This window comes from Pseudophryne corroboree, chromosome 9 (genome assembly GCF_028390025.1).
Source record: "Pseudophryne corroboree isolate aPseCor3 chromosome 9, aPseCor3.hap2, whole genome shotgun sequence".
Taxonomy (NCBI): Eukaryota; Metazoa; Chordata; class Amphibia; order Anura; family Myobatrachidae; genus Pseudophryne; species Pseudophryne corroboree.
In genome coordinates this window covers 41,795,493-41,805,444 of record NC_086452.1, presented here as the reverse complement: position 1 = coordinate 41,805,444, position 9,952 = coordinate 41,795,493, and the positions used below count along the sequence as shown (strand labels likewise).

Sequence of the window (9,952 nt, the reverse complement as noted above, 5' to 3'; positions counted from 1 at the left end):
GCACTTTTTTACGAGTTGTAATTTTTCACGGCAGTGTTTGTTCTTTTTTTGCTTTGCACTTCTTAGTAAATGACCGAGATTCATACTTAAACAGCCGCGTTTTGACCGATGGTGTATTCATTCGTAATTTTTTACCTGAACTTGCAAAAAATTACGAATGCCCTCATCACTGCCGTGATTAGTGCTTAGTAAATTACCGAGATGACACTTTGATGAAAAAACGGCATCTCGGTCAAAATCGGGAGCTTAGTAAATTTCCCCCTATGACAGGAAGAGAAAGTCCAGCAAGTTGTTGACCAATGAGATGTCAGAAAGCTGTTTCTTCTCCTTCTGTGTTGCCGGTTACCGTTGTCGCCGCACATGTGTTAGAGCATCTTCTAGATTTTGTCTGTTGCAGAGGAAATAGTCATCATCGTCATCATCATATTATTTATATAGTGCCTTTCTCCTGCAGGACTCAAAGTCGCTTTACAGGCATCAAAAACATGATACATTGTACATAGCATTAAGGATTACAGCAAGTAGAAATCCACAAGGAAATAATGATAAACAAAACCTAGGGAGCGCAATAAGCATAATGCGGGGTTGGTGCAGGCATTTTGGGTAATAAATTCCACGGGTGATATATACCACCCACAAAAGGTACCAGACGAGGCAGCCATTTTGGCACACTACGTAGGATTGCCCTGGTTGGAATAGGTTATGCATAGAAGAGACGGCCCAACATTGGTGGTTGCAGTGTCCCAACGTAGCTGTCAGGTCCATGTATTTTTCATCCCATCCACAAACGTACCAGGTGAGGCAGCCATGTTGGGCACACTATGAAGGTTACACTGTGGGAGGTGAGCCATAAAAGGGCCCAGCGCATATGTGGGAAGTCTGACATGCGTGTAGCAGTATGGTACTGTATACCCTGTATGTAAAGATCCACGTGAAGTACATCTTACCTACGAAGGAATGTTACCGGACAGCAAATACAGCAGACTGTATTCAGGCATAGCAGACGGTGGGGCGGAAGTACATGGTATATATAAGAAAAAACACATGGTAATAACAGTGAACAGGACCATAGGAGGTGGACATACGTGCATGGATTGGGGCGATACTGTATAGTTGCCTATTTTCCATGCCTTACATCCAGCTGATGCACATGTAAAAATATAAGAGGTGGGCGGAGTCTGGATGTTGCATTTTGCATGACACAGATTGCTCAGTGAGTCGCGTCATCATGGGGGTGGGGCCAAGTATAATGATGTGGAGTTCGTATATACATTCACACACCAATGTATCTATAACACAAATCAAGACACATGAAATACTGATAACCTAAGTGTGTATATTTCAATGCTGCAAACCTGCAAATGCCATACTGCACAGACGGAAATAAGAAAGCGGACAGGGTTGGAAGGTCGACAGGGTTTCTAGGTCGAAATGTCTAGGTCGACAGGTCAAAAGGTTGACATGAGTTTTTCACCTTTTGTTTTCTTCTTTTGAACTTTTTCATACTTAACTATCCACGTGGACAACAATTGGAACGGTAATATGTGCCGAGCGAAGCGGTAGCGGAGCGAGGCACCTTGCCCGAAGCATGGCGAGCGAAGCAAGCCATGCGAGGGGACACGGTGCACTGATTTGGGGTTCCCGGTCACTCTACGAAGAAAACGACACCAAAAAAACAACAACAAAAAACATGTCGACCTAGCACATGTCGACCTAGTGACTGTCGACCTATAGTGGTCAACCTAAACATTGTCGACCTAGACACTGTCGATCTAATGATCCACACCAGCTCCAGCCAATCAGCTCCTAACTGTCATGTGTTCATCTTCTGTAGTGTGTTTTAAAAATGACAATTGGAAGCTGATTGGCTGGAGCACTATTTCTCATACGCAACAAGTTTTATCATTCACAACGAGTTTTATCACTGTGCCCCCATATATATTATAACTGCAAAGGGTGTCAATAAATCTCCTAAGAAACATTGCTATTTTACTTTGCACTGTAACCCACAAAACACATGACTATATTTGATAACTAGGTTGAAATCTGGAATACAGATCGCCCAAAATCTGATAGGTTCAGAGCTGAGCCGAAAATTAGTAAACACCCAAATATCCCTGGTATATAATTCTGACTGCCAGAGTCTCATCCCTCTAATGTTTAGAAAAACCTTTGGGAAAATCTGGCCTATAAAATTTTTCCATCCTAATTTTTCCTGTCTAAACAACTAGTTTTTTTCAAGCATTTCTAAACAAATATAATTGGGCATATGGTATATAACAGGTTTTAGACAGTTCCTGAAAACTTGGCTCCTCTTCCCCCGTCCCCCCCGCCTTTGATCCTACAGAATGTGGAAATAGTGTTGCCTGTACGCAGTGTAATTTGTGTGCTGTGCGCTTATGAATTGATTTAAAATCTTGTGATATAGAATGGGAAAGGGGAGGGGGGGGGATGTGAATCGGATATTGTCATTGCGCAGAAAGCCATATTTTTCCTGAGAAACATAAACTAACAAATAGTTGCACAAATGTCCGCGTTCTAATCATTGTTTGTGCTGCAATGAAAGATGCGATTGTCTGGGAGTGATGAATATAGGATCCATGCTGGCAGTGAGTTCAGAGGTCCCCCCTTGCAAATCTGCCATTCTCCCAACACCCCGTCCTTTTGTATAGCGTGGTTTGACAGTTATCTCCTTGGTCTTAGGATACCTGCCAAAGCAGCTGGTCCTGTAGATCTGTCTGCAATACACTACAAAGCATCACTCAGCAACCAGTGTCTCTGCATGGGGTCTCTTTCTAAGATGACAAAGAGCGATGCCCTATAAGTTCTGCCATCCCGGCCCATCCAGGGCTCTACGATTGCATTGGTACATGTTGGCGTTAATAATGCATCAGTCATTTGATCTGTATGATCTAAGGCTCGGCTATCTTTCATATGTGCTTCAGATAACAACAGGGCAAATATGTCGTTCTGGGGGTCTTCTATTATGTCACGAAAAGAAGAAAAGTAAATTTGACGCAGGAAGGAAGGATCGGAACACTGACTGATCAATTTGATCGCTAGCTTTCCGTAATGATTAACCCTTTAAAGACGGGAGGTGGCATAAACCTCCATTGACGTCACTGAAGATGACTCTTGGGGGCTGATGAGCGGAATTTCCAATTGAAAATGTTGCGCGTCACACTACTGCATTTCCACACATATGCGGAGCATGAGGCGCATTCTGGTCGGCAAACAGAAGCGTATGCGTCTGGCTTATGCCGTGTCATAGTCTCACTTTTGCCCATGATTTAAATTATTTATTTTAGGTGCAACAAATGCTGCTAGACATCGAATATACAGCTATAACCTCTTTCCTGCAGCAGAAGCAGCCCCCGTCATGCATCCACAATACAAGAAAGTGTGTCAAATGCTCACAGATGCATCATCTCTTGTTAAGCAAAGAAGAAAGGCATACAGTCACTTTGAGGACCATCAGAATGTCAACATATATATGATTAGATTAGGGTTAGGCTGCAATTAGGGTTAGGGTTAGATTAGGACAATCTCCCTGACACCCCAAAGAGTCTAGCAATCTTCCTGATTGTCCCTTACCCACATTATGTAGCTGTACCTGGGAAAAGAAGAAATACAAACATTAATTTCCCTGCATTGGTTATAAGGCACAATGATCACTATGGTTACATGCATTTTCAAATATGAATTCTTGTGGCCACTTATATAGAACCACATGTGAGTAGTACACAATACATGACCAAGCCCCTGTGCATCAGGCATTCCCAACCTTGGTCCTCAAGGCACACCAACAGTGCAGGTTTTAGTGATATCCAGGCTTCAGCCCAGATGGTTAAATCAAAATAACTGAGGTACTAATCAATTCACCTGTGCTCAAGCATGAATATCGCTAAAACCTGGACTGTTGGTTTGACCTGAGGACCGAGGACTGCTGTAAAGTATAAGTGTCTTTTCACTAACAAGTAGATATTAATGAGAAACACTGCAACAATACATGAGCAGACCAGAACACGTCCACTTTAACACAGCGCTTATACTGTAGGCGCTGCTTTCACAGTCTTCCTGAAATGGTTTTTCAAAAGAAGGCAAATATGGGTTAGACCTAGATTAGGGTTAGGCTGCAGTTAGGGTTAGATTAGGGGTAGGGCTAGGCTGTAGTTAGGGTTAGATTAGGGGTAGAGTTAGGCTGCAGTTAGGGTTAGATTATGGGTAGGGTTAGGCTGCAGCTAGGGTTAGATTAGGAGTACGGTTTGGGTTCAGTTAGGGTTAGATTAGGGGTAGGGGTAGGCTGCAGTTAGGGTTAGATTAGGGGTAGGGTTAGGCTGCAGTTGGGGTTAGATTAGGAGTAGAGTTAGGCTGCAGTTAGGGTTAGATTAGGAGTACGGTTTGGGTTCAGTTAGGGTTAGATTAGGGGTAGAGTTAGGCTGCAGTTAGGGTTAGATTAGGAGTAGAGTTAGGCTGCAGTTAGGGTTAGATTAGGAGTACGGTTTGGGTTCAGTTAGGGTTAGATTAGGGGTAGGGTTAGGCTGCAGTTAGGGTTAGATTAGGGGTAGAGTTAGGCTACAGTTAGGGTTAGATTATGGGTAGGGTTAGGCTGCAGTTAGGGTTAGATTATGGGTAGGGTTAGGCTGCAGTTAGGGTTAGATTATGGGTAGGGTTAGGCTGCAGTTAGGGTTAGATTAGGAGTACGGTTTGGGTTCAGTTAGGGTTAGATTAGGGGTAGGGGTAGGCTGCAGTTAGGGTTAGATTAGGGGTAGGGTTAGGCTGCAGTTAGGGTTAGATTAGGGGTAGGGTTAGGCTGCAGTTAGGGTTAGATTAGGGGTAGGGTTAGGCTGCAGTTAGGGTTAGATTAGGGGTAGAGTTAGGCTGCAGTTAGGGTTAGATTAGGAGTACGGTTTGGGTTCAGTTAGGGTTAGATTAGGGGTAGGGTTAGGCTGCAGTTAGGGTTAGATTAGGGGTAGGGTTAGGCTGCAGTTAGGGTTAGATTATGGGTAGGGTTAGGCTGCAGTTAGGGTTAGATTAGGAGTACGGTTTGGGTTCAGTTAGGGTTAGATTAGGGGTAGGGTTAGGCTGCAGTTAGGGTTAGATTAGGAGTAGAGTTAGGCTGCAGTTAGGGTTAGGCTGCAGTTAGGGTTTGATTAGGAGTAGGGTAAGGCTGGCAGGAGCTACTCATCGCTGTGAGGGTTCTAGCAGCTGCGTGTGACATCACGCAGCCGCTGCGGCTCGCCCCCCCATTCGGTCCCGAAATGCCCGCGTGGGCCAGACCGCGCCCACGAAACGGTGGCCAAGCGGCGCCGCTCCGCCCCACCCCCCCCCCGCCAAGCGACCGCCTCTGCCTGTCAATCAGGCAGAGGCGGCGCATGCGCAGTTCTGACCCGATCGCACTGCTGCGATAAACTGCAGCATGCGATCTTGTCAGAATGTCAGAATGAACCCCATAGAGAATAAGAATAACTGCTGAGAATTGCATTGGGCAAATAGAATAAGAGTAGCAGTTGCCCTTACATAAGGCGTCATTGATCACTCGCTAGCAGTTTTTAGCAGCCGTGCAAACGCATAGTCGCCGCCCACTGGGGAATGTATTTTCGCTTTGCAGAAGAGCGAACGCTGCAAAAACAGTTTGTGCAAAACAAGACCAGCAAAAACAGTTTGTGCAAAACAAGACCAGCCCTGTAGTTACTCTTCATGTGCGTTGATTCTAACGATGGAGGGACGGCTTTTGGCGTCACACACCCGCCCAGTGAACGCCCAGCCACGCCTGCGTTTTTTTCTGCCACGCCTGTGTTTTTCTAAGCACTCCCTGAAAACGGTCAGTTGACACCCAGAAACGCCGACTTCATGTCAATCTTCCTGCGTTCGGCCGTGCGACTGGAATGTTCGTTACACTCTGTGCAAAACCACGATGCTCATTGTACCCGTACGACGCACCTGCGCATTGCGGTGCATACACATGCGCAGAAATGCAGATTTTTAGCCTGATCGCTTCGCTGCGAACAACGGCAGCTAGCGATCAACTCGGAATGACCCCCATAATGAATAGCAATATACTGTATGCTGACAACTGCACACACTGCTTCCAGAAAAAGATAAGTTATACTGGGCGGGATGTACAAAGCGGAAAATGCGGTAAACCCCCTGTTTACCGCATTTTCCTGATGCATCATCCCCCGGCCGGCAGGTCAGCCCCGCGGCGGGGTTCGCCAAATTTAGCTGGCGATAGTCCATAGAAGCCTATGGGCTTCTCTCCGCTGCGCTGTGTGAGGGATCCGATCGGATCCCTCCCAGCATGCCTTGCGGCCACCCCCGTTACCCTGCGCATGCGCAGACTGACTCCTGGGGCCGAATCCCGGAAGTCAGGCTGCTGCTGTGCATCGCGGAGAACAGCTCTTATCGGAAGAGCTGTCCTCCGCAATGCTGATCGCATATGTAAGTACATATGCGATCAGCATCGTGGCGCAGGGCGGCGATGGGCGGTGAAGTACATTAGTACATCCCGCCCACTGTGTACTTGGCCACTGAAAAAACAACGACGTTATCAATGCCATATAAATAAAGGATAATAGTAATAATAATAATAATAATAATAATAATGAGAAAAAAAATCTAAGTTTACATCTTTAAAACATAAGACCAATGCCACAAATTAACTAGAATTGGCAATTTAAATGTTCTGAGATGTCAGCCCTTTAGGAAAGGAGATCCTCAAATCTCCCAACAATAAGATGGTTGAGCTCAATTTTAGGTGATTATTTTAATAGTGAGTCTCTTGAAGTCTACCTACTTTCATGGGTAACACTGAGCGCTCTGTTCCAGCATCTTCCGCTCAGTATGAGATAATAAACCAGGCTCTCTGGCACAGCTGGCAACTGTCCCTATTTTACACAGTCCCAGTTTTATGTCCCTGGGTGTCCAGTATTAACTGACGGAATGCTTGTTATTTTGTATACTGACTGCAATTATCACTGTCCATTGTTCTTATCTGGGCTTTATCACTTTATATGTATTCTTGCTCAGTATAATACCCCAGGGTGTTCATGAGATCACTGTTACGTGACATGTTACATTATATTTGTGGACCGCTCTCAGCAGAGCATCACCTAGATGACGCTATGTACCATGCTGCAGCCAACACACTACATTGTACAATAAATATGTCATCTTAACTACTTCATGTCCAAAGGCTTCGTCCACCCCTCTCATGAATGGGATGTAGTCATTATATCGACACTCGCAATGTCAGCAGTCAAAAGGTCGACGACATTATGCCAGATTACACTCCCGCCCCCAACCCCCCTCCTCAACTGAACATGTAAGCCATATTTATGTCAGTCACTGGGGGAGATGCACTAAGTTGTGGAGATAGATAAAGTGGAGAGAGATAAAGTACCAGCCAATCAGCTTCTAGCTGCCATGTACCAGGCTTTGATTAAAGAAATGACAGTTAGGAGCTGATTGGCTGGTACTCTACTTTATTTCTCTCAAAGGCTTTAGTACTTCTACCCCAGGGAGAGATGTGCCTTCTAACATGTCATTACTCTATGTCCAATTATACCTGTGATTCCCACATTCTTTTATGGGTTCACTCTTAACAAATTTTGACTTTTCTGTCATATTTCTAAGGATTAAAACGTAGTCTTTATCAGGTATTCATTAAGATATAAGTATTCAAAAGGACAACACATTACACAGTAATTAAAAACCTATAGTCTGAGGTCCATTGGTCATCTGTTACAGAGATGTATTCTTACATTCGATTATACTGACCAAGGCCGATTGGAGCTACAGGCGGGTAAGTAAAGTAGAGAGCAATATTGGTCAATTGGGGTGAACTCACGGGAGTACCAGGTATACTGACTCACAAAAGAAATTGAACATGACTAGATAAACTTGGTATAAGCAAGGTTACCAGCAATGGTCCACTCCTTCTATGTGGACTCTCACTAGCGATTTAGAGGATTGACAATAGTGTCTTAGATACAAATTCCTATTCATGTCTATAAAATGCTTTAAGGTCATTGGCAGGGATTCGTATGCATACAATTGTGTTGCAAGACTGCAGAAAATTCTCACCAGCGATCCAGAGGTTTAATACCAGTGTCTTGGACACAGAGGCGTCTTAAGAGAGCAGGGGGCCCGTGTTGTGTGGGCCCCCTCCTCTCTTAAGTGCCAGAGTCTACATCGCATGCACAGGACTCCGAAAAAATGTCCGTCGCGCCATTTTTTCGGAGTCCTGCACATGCGCTGTAGACTCTAGCACTGTGCCAGAGTCTCTAGTGCACAGTGCGCTAGCAGCGGCGGTGCCGGCTACGGGAGAGGAGGAGGCAGAGCCGGCCTTAACCAATATGATGCCCTAGGCAAGATTTTGGCTGGTGCCCCCTAGCACCGCCGCTAGTTCTGCAGGAGATGCCTGGCATGAGTCAGCTGTCAGCTCTGCTAACGTCGGGTGCCTTTTGTTTATGAAAATGCATCATATTATTTGCATTGCTATGTGGCTAGGATGCACAATTAGCTTATGCTGATTAAAATGATATGCAGCATGCCTATATTCTGTGTGCGACTGTGGCAGTATCTGCATACAAAATGCTACATTACAGTGATTTCCAGTGCAACGTAGCATTTCGTATGCAGATACAGCCGCAGTCACACACAGAATATAGGCATGCCGCATATTATTTTAATCAGCAGAAGCTGCTGGTGCCCCTAAGCATTCCAAATGCCCTAGGCATTTGCCTAGTTTGCCTATGCCTAAGGCCGGCTCTGGGAGGAGGCCCACATGGTCACCGATGGACGCCAGAAAGGTAAGTATAGACAAAATGGGTGCAGTGTGGGCCCCCTCATGACTCAGGGGCCCATGTGCACCGCACACACTGCACCCATTATAGATATAATAGTAGCATAGAAAAGAGAGAGACCTATTTGCGCAGATGAAAGTAAATAAATTAATAACACACTCACATTTGGTAATTTTTACCAAATATGAGTGTGTTATCAATACACCAGTGTGTGATACATTAAGTTGCCATACAGTGTTGCACTAAGGTTATCCTTCTCTCCTGTTTGAGGTATCTCTTCTGGAGGAAAAAGCTCTGAAAGAACATTACAGCTGTGGAATCTCTATTAAGAGGAAGGACTTTATTATTTAATTTATTTACTTTCATCTGCGTCAATAGGTCTCTCTCTTTTCTATGCTACTATTGTACTATTTATGGTGTGGTGATCCATTGAGTTGACCTGGGCTGCATTTGAAGGTGTTTGCGCAATTGTTCTTTGGTGTTCTTTCTCTCTATTACCCTTTATAGATATGCCAGTCCTTGGACACAATATTACGCGAGAATTACCTCGGCCTAACGTTGAAAGCAGATCCACCTTTTTTTTTTTTTTTCATGCTAGCCTATATTACCTCTTACTAGGTGAGCTCTCATCAGTGATCCAGGATTGGTGGCTACAACAATTATCTACTATCATACCACATTGTAGACGCTCGATACTGTCCGATCTCGGAAGCTAAGCAGTGTTGGGCTTAGTCAATACTTGGATGGGAGACCATCTGGGAATACCGAGTTTAGTAGCAAAATATCTGGACCTTATACTCTGTGCCTAACACTGACAGCAGAATCACCATTTATTCTACTTCAATCTTAACCCACCATATATTCTGCACAATAGATTTACAGCATACATTAAATCCTGCTTATGCCAAGTCTATATAGTCATAATAAGCACTCAATATCTCTGTGATATTGACAGCAGAATCACTATTAATTTTGTTCAAATCTTAACCAACCACACAATTTGCACAATAGTTTTAAGGTATCTAAGTAACCTTGCTTATACCAAGTTTATCTAGTCATATTAAATTTCTTTTGTGAGTCAGTATACCTGGTACTCCCATGAGTTCACCCCAATTGACCAATATTGGTCTTTACTTTACTTACCC

General features: G+C 44.5%; 1 pseudogene; it reads left to right on the top strand.

Moving 5' to 3' along the window:
- Positions 1 to 9,468: 9,468 nt before the first annotated feature.
- LOC134964734 (5S ribosomal RNA) lies at positions 9,469 to 9,587 on the top strand (annotated as a pseudogene).
- Positions 9,588 to 9,952: the final 365 nt, after the last annotated feature.